Below are 16,250 nucleotides of genomic sequence, written 5' to 3'. Positions count from 1 at the left end.
AGCAAGTGACATCCTTGTCTTCCAAAGTAGCTCAGCCTCTTTTTGACTGTTGGTGTTCCTGCAATAGAAGCACATGAAGCACTTGTATGTTGTGTTCTTCCTGCTGCTCGGGGACAATAGTTCAGAATATCCTCTCAGAGCTTTTGATGGTTCTCATTCTAGTGGGGAAATTGTCCTTGCTTTAACATCTTAGTAAGTAGTGCACACAAAAAAAGGAAAGGGGGACTTTGTTCTGGTTTTTGGGGACAAAACTAATGAATCTCTTAATTTAGCAACTGAATTTGGAACAAATGGAAAAGAGACAGATGTAAATTTCTCTACTATTAGGTCTGGAATGTTAAGTTTAGGAAACCTGGTTCTTCATATAATTAGATTACTTCACTGTGATTTCACAGATAAATACTTTAGAGACTATGCAAGTTTTTGTATTGTAATGCTGATAACAATGTATATATAAAGATGAATTACAAGGCAAAAAAAAAAAAAAAAAGCAAATTACAAGGGAAAGAAAACATCCAACCTTCAGTCTCCATTTTGAATATGAAAACATCCTTCACCTGCTCCTAGCAGGAACTGCAGTGTCTTTCAGAGATGACTGACTTATGCTTGAGGTTTTTTGTGAGTACTAAGAGACCGTTTGGTGTTTTATGTATTAGTATCTTGGGAAATAAAATATTCAGGCATTAAGGTGAGATTTTAGGAAAATTTGAATATCCCTTAAATAGGGTGCCAACTACAGCAGTATGTCTCCATAGGTTTTTTTTTTTTTTTTGTTGCTTCCCTATTTATTTATTAATTTAGGTGTGTCTTCTTTTCCACTGCTCCAGGCCAGCCTGACATGCTCTGAATCATTAACCCTGTGCTCCAGGGTACTTAGCCTCATGGCAGCATCTTTGATATTAGGTTAGATCCCTTCTGGCCAAAATGTAATTGACTGGATTTCTAGGGAGAGAGCTGATTCCCTCAGTGTCTCACTGCTCCAGCATCATTGTCTCAGCAGCTGATTTAGAAGCCAAGTTTGAGCTGTTGTGATAGTGGAGGGAGAGCAGGCAGTGAATCAGAGGGTACAGGCTCTGCTTTGAAGCATAAGCTGAGATGTTTCTTGATTTGGGGTTGTATTTGCTCTAAGTGTGCTGGCACTCTATAAGTATTCATACCAATTAACACAGCATGAAATGGATGAATACAACTTATAGCACTTGATTATAGATTACAGGGAAACCTGGAATTCTGTCCGTGGTTATTCAGGGAGACAATCACTGTAACAATAATGTAATAAGGTGATGTATCCTATCTGAAGCTTGATTTATATGACTAGGGTTGTGATTGTTGGCAAGTTCAACCTCTAGGACAAGTTGAAGAAGAAACAGAGGGTATTGATGTGGTTTTTTGTATAAGTCATGGCTGTAGAATTGCTTCTTACACAAGTGGCCCCTCTGAAGTCAATAGATCTGTTGATAGCTATTTGCTTATTCAGGCACTGCATTGTCAATGAATTCTTCCAGGATCATCAAAGTTGTTTTTGATAAAATACAGAGCAGTGGTGAGGAGAGCAATGGTTGTGGTTATCCACACACAACTTCCATGAAAACTGGGATGTGGTACCTTTAGCTGGTAGTAACCAAACCCAAGTGCTCCCTTCACGTAAGTGTTCCAGGATAAAGCAAGACTTAAAGAAAAACCCAAGAGACAGAAAGTTCACTGTCAGATTAGTTAAGTCAGGTGTAAAAAGAAAGTGAACCCCAGATTTTGTCTTTGTGTTTCAGGCTGCTTTCCTATCTCCCTGTGTTTAGCTGTGTCACAGCCATAGCTCAGGAAACCTCTGGGTATCTGACATGTTCAGGATTAGTTTTGTAGGTATTCAATGTTTTCACTGTGTGTATAATGTACAGGACAAGACTGGTTTTGTAGCAGTATGGAGCCACTACTGGAAGGGCTGATAGAAATGGCATATTGTCTGCACTGCCCTTTTGGAAAAAGTTGTAATTTTTTTGAGATATAGATGGTTCTAGCAGTGTTCTTAAAGAGAATATTAAGAAGGACAGCATAACCCAGCAAACCCTTTTCCCTTTGTTTAGATGGATTAGACTCCTTCCTTTCCTATCTAAATCTGGGGTAGTTCTGCTGTTATCTAAGAGCAGTTTTCATTAGAGGAAAAATTGTACATGCAAATAAAATGTGAAGTTGAAAGTCAGAGTTGAGATAGAACTGGTTGCATCACTTGATCTCTATCTGAATGCTACTGGTGTGATTATCACAGTGCACTGGCTCAGTGGGGAGGGAGGATGTGCAGGCAGCAGGGAGGAATTTGTTGGAGGAAAAAGAGAAAAAAAATTCATAGCCATTGCTGTAGGCTTTTACTAGATTTTGCTGAATGGTGCAAATGGAATAGTACCAATCTTTTTTTGGTAATTTGCTTTCAGGGAAAGGAGAATGCATGGAGAGGAGAATATGTGGGGATAAAAATGAGGCAGTAATCTGCAAATTTCCCTGTCAAAGCAGTTTGAGTTGTGGGGAGGCATAGAAATACAAAACAGTTTCTTGTTACTCCCTGTGCCACAGATCTTGAGGAAGGTAAAGCAGAATCTCAATCCATAGTCTCTAATTTCTTTTCATGTTCTGTCACTGGGGTAGGTGGCACACAGTGAGGAAACTGGAGCAGCCAGGGAGCCTTTGTTCTGCAAAGATAAATTCAAGTTAATGAAAGAGCAAACAATAGTTAATCAGAGCAGCTGTGGGGGATTAAAAGAACAGCAAAAATGCAGGAAAGACCAGTAAAAAAAAAAAACAAAAAAACAAAAAAAAACCCCAAAAACAACAACAAAAAAAAAAAAAAAAAAAAAAAACAAAAAAAAAAACAAAAAACAAAAAAAAAACCCACCCACAAATCAACAAAGCAATCACCCCCAAAAAACCAACAGAAAATCACCCTCCTACCTACTACCTAAAAGAGTCCATCTTGGAGATAGTGCTCTGTCCCAGGCTCTCACTGTGTGCAGGTTCTGCCTTCCTCTGCCTTTTCTCTTTGTTTCTCCTTGTCTATCCATTTCTCACGGACTGACCACAGTCCTGCTCTTTGCAATCCTTGTTCTGTCTAGATGTGCCTTGTCCTGGCAAAGTAAAACAGGCAAGGTGTCATTAGGCAGGAGAGAAGGACTTCAGAACTTGCTGCAAGGCACTTGCTAGCACTGCAATACAAATAACATTCTCAGCAGCTTGCAGGTGAGAGGGGAAAACCACTATCTTATTTACTGAGCTCTTCAGAGAAGTCTCTTGGGACAAATGAAGTTCTTCAGCCAGCAAAGGTCTTGAATGTTTTCTGTAAAGCCTTCAGATATTTTTCCCAAATAACTCCCATGTCAGGACTTAACTGCTGTTCTGCTTCCCTCCTGGATAACACAACCATATACAGTTCTTTGAGGCTATCACCATAAGGTCTGCACCCCCAAATTTCCTGAAAGCTTCTAAATTAGAGGTTTCATCCCTGTCATAACTTGTGTCAAAGCCCCATCATTTTACACTAACTCCCATTTCTTTGCTTCCTTTCTTTTACCACAGCAGCTGTGAGATTTGCAGCAAGAAAGGGTGTCACATACTACATCAGCTAAGTGAGGTATTGAATATTTTATGAATTTAGGTCTTCAGTGTTCATTTCTCTTGCTTTTTTATTTTCATTTAGGAAAACAAATAGTGTCATTCATGTTGCCTAATGTTTTACAGCAGCAACATCTGTTATTTTTTCTCTTTTCTGTTTCTGAGGATATAGACATATCACATGTGGCATGTAAAGCTGCATTTAACATAAATTACTACTGATACACAATTTGTATTTCTCTGCCTGACTTTTTAAATAATTCTTAGAGATTAATCCATGTTCACAAGGATTTTTTTTTCCTCAGTAGAGTTTTCTTTTTTGCTCCCTATGCTTATATTTTGCCTCTGACATGGGGTAAAATCAGCAGCATTTGAATCAAACAAGACATGTGCCACATTCAGAATTGGGCAGTATAAGCTTCTATACCCCTTCCCATTCTTTACCACTAGGACTTTTAACCAACCTCTCATAAGTTACCATCTGGATTATTGCAGCATCCTTACAAGCTGCAAGAAAAGCTATATCCCCCTCTCCCACTGTATATCTGAACATCCTGCCTATGATGCCTTCCCCTAAATGAACCCTCTCTTTATGCTTCATTAGATTCTCATTTTGTTTTATCCTGTTTACATCTTCTGCTACTGAATTTCTTTTCTTATATAATCTTTTATTGCATTGTTCACATTCTTTCTACTTTATTAATGGTCATAACCCCTTTCTTCAATTTCTCTTTTTTTTTTTTTTTTTTTCTTTTGCGCCAGTTAACTGTAGCTTTCTGCCATATTACTCTGTTTGGAAGTTTTCTGTGCAGAATCTCAGCGTTACTTATTCAAAATCCATGCTTAGAACCAGCTCTCCAAGGAAATTCCTCTGTAGTGTTGGTTTCAACCAGGATAACTCAATAGTGCAAAACATTTAACTTCCCTGGATAATAATTTAATCTTACTGTATTCCCAGGAATGTTCCCCTTTGATCTTCTGAAATTGTCTTTTGTCTGTTGACACTTTGAATCACCTCTGTGATCCTGTTGTGGTTCTGAGCTTGCTGCAGGTTTGAGCTCTGTGTTCACGTGGCATCAAATTGACACTAATGGTCTTAGTCATAGTTTGCAGGTGTGTCTTTATGGGCTCTTCATAATCTGAATTATGCATCTTTGCATTATGCTCTTTAGCACTGAAACTAATAATAGAACTGAAACTAACAGAGAATACTTATGTTGTAGTAAAAATCAAGTTAAACTCATGAGATGGTAATACTTCAGGATCTGAAATGCTTTAATGTACAAATATTATTTGTAATTATCTCTGCTTCCAGGACTTTGATTCCAGATTTTGTAGCATACTGTTGAAATACACAGTTGAAGTTTTTGATAAGGTATAAATGAAATCTGAATTTACTGTGACAGTGAAAAATAACATCAGGAAAGGTTTATTATTTGCAAAATGGATAGTCTGATTTTTGTACCCTCTTGAAGACACTGCCTGTGAAATTTTCATTGCTGCTGCCCAGGACTGACCTCAGCTAGCACTCATCAGTGAACTTTACAGCTCCACAGTGCTGTTCTGGTGCTGCTGCTACTGCCAGTGCTGTTGGGTTGGAATTCATTGTGATATGAAATGAGCAGGAGAGCTTCCGGCTTATGACATCTTCAAATTCAATAAGTGCCCCTTATGCCATGGGAGGCCGTTGCAATATCTGAAGAGGAGAAAAAGAAATAAATTCCTGCAGCCCTCTCTTGTTTGTACTTCTTACTATTTTCCTAGAGCCCTGCTCTGAATTTAAATTGTGTTCATTGCAAGTGTCACATATCAGCAGATGTTAAAAGCAGGATTGTTGTGGTTTAACCTCAGCTGGTAATTAAGCCCCACACAGCCACTGGCTCCTTCACCCTCCCAGCATGAAACAATTGCTCCCCACTAACCAAATGATGCCCAGACAGTCCCAGAGCAGCAGCCCCTGGACAGCCTTGCCACAGTTTATTGCTGAGCATGATGCCATGGTCTGGAATATCCCTTTGGCCATTTGGGATCAGCTGTGACAGCTGTCTCCCCTCCCAGCTCCTTATGCATCCTCATCTTTCTCACTGGTGGGGTAGAGTGAGGAGTAGGCAAGTCCTTGACTGTACAAGCCCTGCTCAGCAGTAACTAAAATAACCCTGTGTTATCAGCTCTGTTCCCAGCCCAAACTGAAAACACAGCCCATACCAGCTACTATGCAGAAAATTAACTCTACCCAGCCCTAAACAGCACAATTATGAAGAAATAAACATTTATCAGATGGCCTTTTGAGAAGTTGAATAATTTAGCTTGAAACACTCTAACAATAACTAAAGCATGCTGCTGACTGACAATTTATTTCATCCCGTTGAGATGCAAGGAGTTGTTGCATGCTGAGTGAATATTGATCTGCTCTATACAGATAAACGAAATTCCACTTAAAATTCTTTAGTTGCTCACTTGTCACCAATTAAAACTGAAGAGCATGGTCATGCACCAAAAATATTAATTAGCTCTCTTCAGAGAGCTGCTGGTTATCTGCTGACCCAAGAGGCTGTGAGCTGGCTTGTTGGATCCAGCTGTATCTGGCCTTCACCCTGTGCAAGAGCTCTTCTCTGGCTCATGTCATTCCCTTTCCATTACCCTTTGTGATGATGACGGGAGTAGTAGGGTGTAGACAGGTGGGGGGAAAAAATAATTACTTGTTCCTCCCTTCCCTACTTCCTTTCAGTTTTATCTAATCATTAGTCATTATCTTTTTGGATATATTCTAGTCACTCTTTCTCACTACTACCTGCAGAGTCAGTGGTCATAATTTAAAAGCTGTGTCTTTACTGGATGTGCAACTGTGTAATAAGCTATGAAGTGATGAAAAAAAAGAGCTGTACTACAGTCAAAAATGAACTTCTAAATAAATTGTTTGTTCTCTGGCTAATGAGTTTTCAGAAAATCACAGGACCCCAACCAGGAATACAACTGATTGCCAGAAAGTGGGCCAGTATTAGAGGAAGAGGAGAAAACAAATGACAGAGAGAAAGCTGGGGAATAAGATCAAAAGGAGCAGTGAGTTTGCTGGGAGGAGTGTCTGGTCAGCAGACCAGCTGGAGCTCCTTTGCTGATGTTCCTCCCATTGCTGCAGCAGAGCTGTAACACCTGCAAGGAGGTTGGTCAGTCGAGCATTGAGAAACAATAATGGATCTCCTAATAGGAGTCAGGTCTCTGACTTCTTACCTTTCCTCACAATCAGGGGTTCTAAAAATGCCTTCAGAAAAAAGGCAGAAATAAATAAGATGATGGGTCTGTATTTTGAGCAATTTCTTTTGCAAATTGTGAGTGATTCTGCTGACATACAGGTGTAATGGAGATCATGATCTAGACTTTCATCTGAAAATGACATTTCAGTGTTTTGGCAGCTCTAAAAGTACTGGCATTTCCAGTAGTAGGAGACCATGAAAATATTGATTCAGTAACAGAATTGCTTTGTAAAGCATTCATGGCTGGTTTCTGAATGGAAGCATGTTACTCCACGTTCTATAGTACATTGCTTTCAAGAAAGGAGTAAGGCCATAGAAAACCAAACATTTGTAAGTGAGGAACATTGCTTAAGAAATCTAAACTAAGTTGCACCTTTCTGACTATACATCCCATTGTCACATAACTTGGAAAAAAAGAAATTGTGTTGAGAAAACCAGACTTGCCCTATAGTTTAAGCTACTCTAAGGCAGGGAAGGCGTCCCCAGATTCCTCTTCCTTAAGGACTCTTTTAAATAAGCCCACTGGATGGTAAAATACAAAAAAATCCACAATATTTGGAGAAATTAAAATGAGAAATTACCACTGGACAGAGCAAGCTTGCTTGTCACTGTCAAAATTTACATGAACCTGAGACATACAAAACAGAGCAGAAGCACTTACTAGTATTTACAGTATGTGGGCAATGTAGTTATTTTTTCATTAAGAGAGCAGTAAGGAGAAGAAAAATCAACAAACCTTGAGGAAAAAAAAATGCTTTATTAAAAGTGTTTTCTTCAGAAAGATCTTATTCAACAACCCCAGCCATGCTCTAGCAAACACTGAAGTAGATCAATGCAGTAGAGGAAGAACATTCTGGGAGCTGCTGTGCCTTGGAGTCTGTGTGTGTCAGGGTAACAGAGGCAAGCCCAGCCCTGAAACAGGCAAGTTTATTTCCCTTGTGCTGATAGTCAAAGAAATGACAGAGATGAGAGTGAGGAAGGAATGCCTCTCTTGTGCTGTTGTCATGCTGTTGTAACAAGAACTGGAGTGTTAACGTTTGTCATGTTCTCTCTTATTTCATAGGCTTCACTGCATTTACTGTTTCCTAAGCATATTTCTCTCCTGCTCTCTCTGCAACCTTTTGCCCATTCTGCTCCCATCCTGTCCTCTGGTTCATGTCTGTTTCATCACCAAAGAAAAAAAATACCTACTTGTTGGTTGTTTTTTTTTTTTTTTTTTTTTTTTTTTTTTTTTTTTTTTATTTGAGTGTCTAGAAGAATTGCAAGCCTTCTTTTAATTCAAAGGAACCAAGAGGGTCCTTCATTTGTTGATTCATTTACATAGAAGACAAAGTTAGAAGGCCAGAGTCTTTGTTCTCATCTGTCTTCCCTAAAGCTGGCAATTTCAGAGAAGGGAGAGTGTTCAGGATCATGGCAGTACAATTTTGATAGAGAATTCACTTCAAAACCCCCTGAAGAGGAAAACTTAGACCAAGTCTGACACCAACTAATGCCATTGTGTTGGAGCCTTATCAGCAGAGTAGTTGTGTGAATCTGTTATTTGAAGTCTGGTATTAGCAAGACACTGCAGGTTGTTCATCCAAACATGAGCATTGAAAATATCTGTAGTGTGAGGGAAGGGGAAAAGAGACAGGAGGGTGAGATTCTGCTACTTATCCTATGGTAATAGCTAATCCTGCTGGTATGTGGACAACATGATTGCTCCCAAATCAGTAATTTAAAGCTTGAAGAGCCGTCAATGAAACTGCCTTGCGAGTAGCACACAAATCAGAAGCCAAGCCAATGATTCTAATGATCATTTCTTTCCCTCCTAAAAGTTTCTTGTGTTTTAGGGACAAGGCACTGCTGCTGCTGCATCACTCTACTACTACCACTGTAGTTGCATAGAAGGAACTGACTACTTTTGATTTATCCCCCATTTGATTTAAACTCAAAAGCAAAAATATAATTCCTTTTCCTTCAACGTGTAATGTTACAACTTCAGTGAGAGAGGTGGTATAAGTTGAATTTAAGGGAAATTATCTGGATGGCATCTAAAGCTCAAAAACGTACAATATTGTACCAGTAATCCAGTACTGGTAGTGGGCAGGTTGTGTAGGGGAAGCTGGAGAGCTCCTCCAATGTTTCTTCTGGTTCTGTTTATCAACAAACTTGTACTTCTTCAGCCCAAACCTATTAATGCTCTCATGAATAGCATATTCCAATTTGGGTTTTGATTGTTCATCTAAGAATACACTGGCTACATCAGGCCTTTCAGCTGGAAACCTTGGGAAAAGAAATTCTTAGGAAGCTGAAGAAAACTGAGATCCTGAAGACTGTTCTCTATCAATGGGGCTGCTTTCTGGTTTGCACCCATATAGCTGAGGGGAGGCTCTTGATACCTTTTCCTGGCCCTAGAATTATGAGCCAGACACAGTTAAGGGATAGAAGGGTTTTTGCCTTGGTAGTTAATAAGGATCTTGCAACGATTCGTCAAGGTGGAAAACGCCAAAATGCACACTGGGTATACTGTGTACAGACCTTGCAAAATAGCACGTCTGACAAAGATTCCCTAATGAGAAGCTTAAGTGAATGGCTTGACATCTCCCTAAAATGTTACCCAAAATGGGGCTTAGTCCTGGTCTACAAAACATGTTCTAGAGAGAACCTTGGTTTCTCAAGACAGCATAAGGCTTTCTGGCCTCCGGCTACGAGTGTTTGGTTTTCTTGCCTAGCAAAATAGCAAGACTATGCTAAAATATCCAGCTTAAAGAATTACAAGTATGTATGCTAAGAATTCTGAGAGTATATAAAAAGGCAAAAAATCATCATGGCATCACTCTTGTCTTGTACCATCTTGGCCTCTGTTGCACTTGGGATTGGAAACTCAGCACTCTTTTTCTTAAGAGAACTTTGGATACTGGAGTTTCAGTTAAAATTTTACTCAAAAAGGCAGGAAGAAAAGATCTTTCAGAAAAAATAACTGCATTTTCCCCAAGATGCCAAGGAAGTGTGTTCAGAAACATACCATGAAATTGAAATTTCTCAAAGTGCCTCTTAAATCTTTGCTGCAATTACTGTAATTCACAATAATAGATTCAGTGCTATTTTTAAAAGCTTTTGAAAGTTGCAAGTAGCATCCATAAATTGTGGGTTGTGGGCAAGCTATGAAACCATAGGTTTCCAGGGCTTTTATTTAAATGAGAGAGAGAGAGAAAGATGTAATAAAAGTACTTATGAAAAAACATGAAAGTTTGCATTGTGATGAACAGTAACTAAAAAAAAGGAAAGGAATGCTTTAGCCTCTGTAAAGGTTGTCTTCAGGTTGGGCATCTTCTTGTAGAGCTGGGAATGAACCTCTTTTATTCTGATAGTTGCTTTTTTAGACAAGACTGGTTAAAATGGTAGCTCACTGGGCAAGGAACTGTAACAGTTTGAGAGAATATGAATATACATCTACAACAGCCAGAGATGCCTGTTTAGGCTGCTCTCTATTGGCACAGACTTTGGTATTCAGGTAAGGTAGGTGGATGGATTGTAGGGATGAGAGGAAGGTCAGAGTGGAATATTGGCAAGAAGAAAGGGAAATAAAGGAAATGGCCACCAAAAGAGAATATTAACACAGGTGATGTTCACAAAGGGCCCAACAATTGTCAAATTGTAAATAACAGCAGGAACTGCTCATAAGAGAGCTATTTTTTCACTTGAAAAGGAGAGTATGAGAAAGCAATGTGTTTTTTAATAGACTTAAATGAAAATTAGTTTTATCTGTAGGGCAGAGAACTGCTCTGGGAAGGATTCAGACACAGAGTTGAAGGATTTGCCTGAGTGTTAGTCTCATCAGCCCATCTCTGGAAGCATAAGAAATTAGTATTTCAACAAGAAGAAAAGTACTAGTAATAAAGACTGCTTGATGAGAATACAGTGGCTGTTAAAAGATACACAATTTAGGAATGCTATTGAATTGTTGGAGATAGTCCACAGAACAAACTCAAATACACATTATACTGAGGGATTCAGGGACTGCAGTCCACTGTCTTTATTAAAGAGAACTGGAGAGGGATTTAATCAGTGTGTACATAAAGGCTGAGAAAACAAAAGGTTCATCTATATGACTGTTGTCTGATGAACCAACTGTCTGAAAAAGCAGGAAATTATACATATTGGAGTCAGTGGCAAACGTGTGAGAATGGGTTTTGTGAGCTATATGACTGCAACATCTTGTCAAGAGAAACACCAGCAAAATGCATCACCTCAAGCTGAGAAGGAATAATAGTTGTGTACAGTACTGTGGTACTGTCCACGATTGTACTTCAAACAGTTCTGTGCCACGTGACTCCTCATTAGGAGGATGTCTGAGTCAGTGTGTGGCTTCCCAAGATGTATTTGAGGGAGCTGTGCAGCCTTCAGCGAGGACAACCTACAGAACAAAAAATACAGAAATGCTGTCCTGACAGCAGGCTTCTGAAAGCAGCATCTCTCTATCCACCTGGGCTGATGCATTGTGTTAGGGTTTGTCTTGACAAGATGCTGCAGTCACACAGCAAGGTATGAAAGGGATGCCACATAACTCAGTTGTTAATGAAGCAGCTTCTCATTGAATGCTACAACTCATCATGTGTCTTCTCTGACATGGCATGAAAAAAGGGGCATTATTTGAGAAAGAAGAAGTGCCAATGAGAAATAAAAAAGAAAGAAGCTGTTGAGTAAAATGCTCACTGTTGCTTGTTCTGCTGTACCAATGCATTGCAGGTAATTAGGTGACTCATTTAAAACAGAGCCCCCACCTCCTCAGATGTTTGGGTAGGTGGGTGATTGCTCCCGGGCCTGTAGATGAATGAATTTCTCATCAGCCATTTGGCATCCCAGGTGGTGATGTAGATCTTCTGACAACAAAATCAATTGCATTGCTAAGTTTCACAATTTGATTACTTTATAAAAAGTCTCTAGAGCAGCTCTCCATGTGATTATATAGACTTCTGAACTGCAGGCTTAGGCCCACATGCTTCACAGGTCTAAACAATTTGTAGTAATTATTTTGATTAGACATGTACTGAAATGCGACTGCAATAACAAACAAGGCTATGTGCAAATTATAGACAAGAATATGCATAAAAGCCTTAAAGATAAATATAATAAGGCTAAATGCGGCTCTGGAATTACTGCATGAAGCTTCCTGAGGTTTATGATATGTTATGTTTTTGAGTTCAAATCCCTTGTCAGCTTGGATATCTTCGCAAGAAGAGTAGTTTTGCAGATGAAATCTTCCATCTCTCTTGTTTCTGATCTGTTTTGAAAGATTAAATATTAAAAATAACGTACATACATAAGAAATGGTAAATTGTGTTACTGTTAGTGATGAGTCTATTAGAGCAAAAAAGCTGTAGATATTTAAACTGACTAAAAAGAAAATATTGACTATATCACAGGCAAGTCATCCAGCCATCTGGGTCTACCAGACTATTTAATATTGTGCTCAGTATTAAAGTATGCTTAAAATAACAGAAATTAGCTAAATTAACTGTGGAGCTTTATGTTAGTCTGAACATATTTTTGGCCTGTAGGTCAGGCCCTGTGTAAAACTATCACTTATTAATAGCAAGGTTTTTGAATGTCATTTTTGGAGATACTCAAAATTTCCTGAGTAAGAGCCTAAATAACTGAGGTAATTGGACCAGTTTTGAGCAAGGGAGTGGGTTAGAGAACTCCAAACTTCCCTTCCAAACTAAACTTACCATTCTAGGCTTAACTGATAAGACTTTTTGTGCTGCAAGAAGAATGAAAAGCACTTTCCTACAAGAAAATAAATTTATTTTAAATAAGTGGGAAAAGAAAAATACAGATTAATAGTTTGCATATAGTGCATTTGGGGTTTTTTTACTTCTTTCTTAGAGCCCCTATATAATCTGTTCTCTCACTTGAGATGTACATATCTCCCTTTAATGAAAAAAATTCACAAACTGATTTTAAAAAGTGTCTAACTCTTGTATTGAAAAGTGTCAGCAGAAATGGCAGGAATTGGGGGGAGGAGAATATTTCTTTTGAAGGCCCGCTTTGTTTGAGAAATGGGATTTAATGACTACCTTTTGTCCAATTCTATTTATTTCCCAGCAAAGATATGAAATTCACAATACCAGAAAATATGAGCCTTGAAAGTAGGATGAGAAGTGAGACTATGAAGTGTGGGCTTTCCACTGAATTGAGGGTGGAATGGATTTTCAGAAACCAGTGGGGGAGCATTAGTTCCTATTTTAGGTGACAACAGTGTTGGATAATTAAGGTCCTATTTTCTCAGCACTGTGGGAGTGTGGATATTACAATGCCTGCACATTTTCTATATCCTTTGCTTGAAGGTTGCACTCAACCTTTATTTTATGTGTAAGAGAATGAGCCTAGTTTGAATTTATGACAAGTTCTTTCTCCATAATAGTCTGGCATAAGGCATAATTTTTGCCTTCTCTGCATAAAATTCTGTGTATAGCTTCTATTTTACTTTTTCTTTGCATTGCTTTGTAAGAAAGAGAGCGACCACTGTTCTTTGCATAGAGAAAAGTTCAAATACCTTTCATTTTTAAAGATGACATCAGTGGCAGTGCTAAGTGATTTGGGAGTGAATTAGAGTGATGAGATTGACTGTCACAGCAGAGATTTGCAAACCGTTTCTTAAAATTATTTCTTGACAATTTTCCTGGGGTGTGGGGTGTATTAATTTTTTAAAAAATTATTTTTTATTTATTTTTAAATTTTAGGTCACACTTCAGGTGGGGCCAAACATGTTCATCCTGTGCTGATAAAGAATGTGCCTGTTGTTCACTGTTAGGTAATGACAACTGTGTTTTCACTGAGTATCTTTAGGATGCATTTACCTCACTTAAGAAGGAGCTAAACTCTGTTTAGTCCTGGAGCATGGTCTGCATGGAAGCTCTGTAGCTGTACTATAGAAATGGCTCTTCAGTCCTTCTATATATAATTTTACAGTATCCCTTTACCATGTGGGACATTGCTTTTGGTACTGAGATGTATTAAAACTAGTTTTGGTGACAAAAAAACCCCAAAATTAACTTTCAAGTGGCGACATGAAAATTGTCAGGATGTATCCAGGAGGAGATCCATTGGGTCTGGAGCAGCATCCTGTAGGAGTGCATCATTGTGTAAAAGCTAAGGACAGAAATACAGAAAAGGAGACTGATCTGGTTAAAAAAAAAATGGCAAAAAGATGCATAAAAATGTTCAGATCTAATCAGGTTAGCATTTACCAGTGTTTTTCCATCCTCTTGGTGCTTTTTCAGATAGCTCAACTCCTAAAATATCAGTCCCAGCTCTATATGACTTGTCATTTGACAGCTTCAGGCTCTCTAGTGACACACTTGCCCTAAAATCTCATGGCAGAAATGGGAACATTGAGACAGTAGATGCTAAATGGAGGAGTATATAACAAATATGATCTTTTGATTTCCTTTTTTCCAGTTAGGAGGTCTGTTCACTTTTCTTCCATTTCACCACAGTTGCGTTAGGCAAGGAAGGAGTTAAGGAGCTTGGCAGGGTATGGAATGGACTGGGCCCTACACCATTATGTACCTGTAAAGCATGTTGTACATCCACTAACAAGCCTGCCATTCATTTTTTCAATAAATCCTGCACAGAGGTATTAGGGTCTGTGAACTGACAATTGATTTGCTGCCTGGAAAATTATTCTTTATTGATTTATATTACACAGCAGCAACCACAAATCTATAGCAGCCTTAATCAGAGAGAAAATGCTAAAGTTAGTGTCATTCTTACTTAGTCAGGCAATTACAAGTAGGAGAATTGGTTTAGTACCTCTAGGTGACATCTACATATTATTCAATTATGAATCTCAGTAATCCATGAATTACAATACATAAAAGTGTGTGAGATCTGGTTAATTAATTTTTTGTAATATGAACAGTGCCCTTTGTGCAAGAAGGTGTTTTAAATGTCAACCTAGCATTTAAAGTGAAATTTGGCACCAGAAACTAAGTATGATTTTTAATGAAGATTCTTGAGATCTTTACTATGCCTGGAATTTTTCTCATATTTCGTGTGAACTGGACAAAATGAATCTGAGATATTTACAGAGTTTGTATATGTGATATTTTTTAAATTAGTAGTTATTACATTGTTTTTTATTATTCTGAGCTCAAAATGGATTGTGTGTGACAGGATGGAGCCATCCATAGATACGGGAACTGTGATTCTGGGCTGGATGTTCTTGAAATGTCTTGGCAATAGACTGAAATCAAACAGCAGAAGCCCAGAGCTCATTCTGGACTGAATTTTACAGCCTTACCTTCCATTAACTCTGTGGTCTGTCTCAGGTCCAGCTGTCATTGCAAACCCTTCAGTTCTGTGGGTTGGAAATTGGGGGTTGCTGGACAGGCACACATGCCAATAGGATTTGCAGAGGATGGGGCTGGAAACTAAGATCTGGATGGAAAAACCTCTTGATGATGGGGTTGGGATCTCTGGAGTTTGACTGCAAGGCTTTGGGAACACATCTGAGATGTGGAATTTAGCCCTTTCATTTTTCTCAGAAAAGTATGTAAAAATAAATGTACATCACTCTATTGGTAAAATACAGATGGAGCTCTGTGGGTTTGGAGATGGGTTATTCAAAGACCATTTTCCTTCTCAGGGAAGAAAGTCTGGGGATTAGAAAGGGAAAACAGACTGTGTTGTATTATGAATGGCTACAGTCTTTAAAGTTATTTCTCCTGCTAAAGTAGAATAGAATTTTCTCTCAATGGATTTTGTATTTATTTAGTAGGAAAAGGATATTTTTCTGCTTTGCAGGCAGTGGTATCTGGTATGGCCCAAAGTTTTGTGTGGACCTGGTCCTGATGGACATGGCATCTTAATTGAAATAGTTTATAAAAAATAAAATACTGGTTTAAGGGAGAGAATTTGCTGTTTCTGTGGCTCATTATAGTGAGGTGTTTTTCCAGGCAGTGTGAAAGTGCAGCTTCTTCTGGATCTATTTCTATTAAGTATTTAAGACCCTCATAAATTCATCTGCTTTGTTACTGACTGACATAATTGGGAATCTTGAAAAAATTCCAGAGCTCCTGGTCACTGTTAAGTCCCTGACCCAGAAAGCAGAAATGGTGAAATATGAGCCAGGTGTGTGCTGTGTGAGGCTTTGTCAGTAGTCAGGCAGGAGAAGCACAAAGAAATTGAGAGCCCAAATCTCCTGCACAGCCTGTGCTGCTCTGTTGGCAGCTCCAAGGGATGGGTAATTTTCAATATCTGTGTCCAGACCTCCTTTTACAACACAACATGCCACCAATAGTTTGTTCATTCTCTTGCTTTCTGCCAACAAAGATGCTGGCTTTTTAAAACCAGACATTGTGAAGGGGGAGTGGTGACTTGCTGTAGACAAGCAGGTTAATGAGGATGTTACTAAAA

Source organism: Vidua macroura, chromosome 15 (genome assembly GCF_024509145.1).
Source record: "Vidua macroura isolate BioBank_ID:100142 chromosome 15, ASM2450914v1, whole genome shotgun sequence".
Lineage (NCBI taxonomy): Eukaryota > Metazoa > Chordata > Aves > Passeriformes > Viduidae > Vidua > Vidua macroura.
This window is presented reverse-complemented; position numbering follows the sequence as displayed.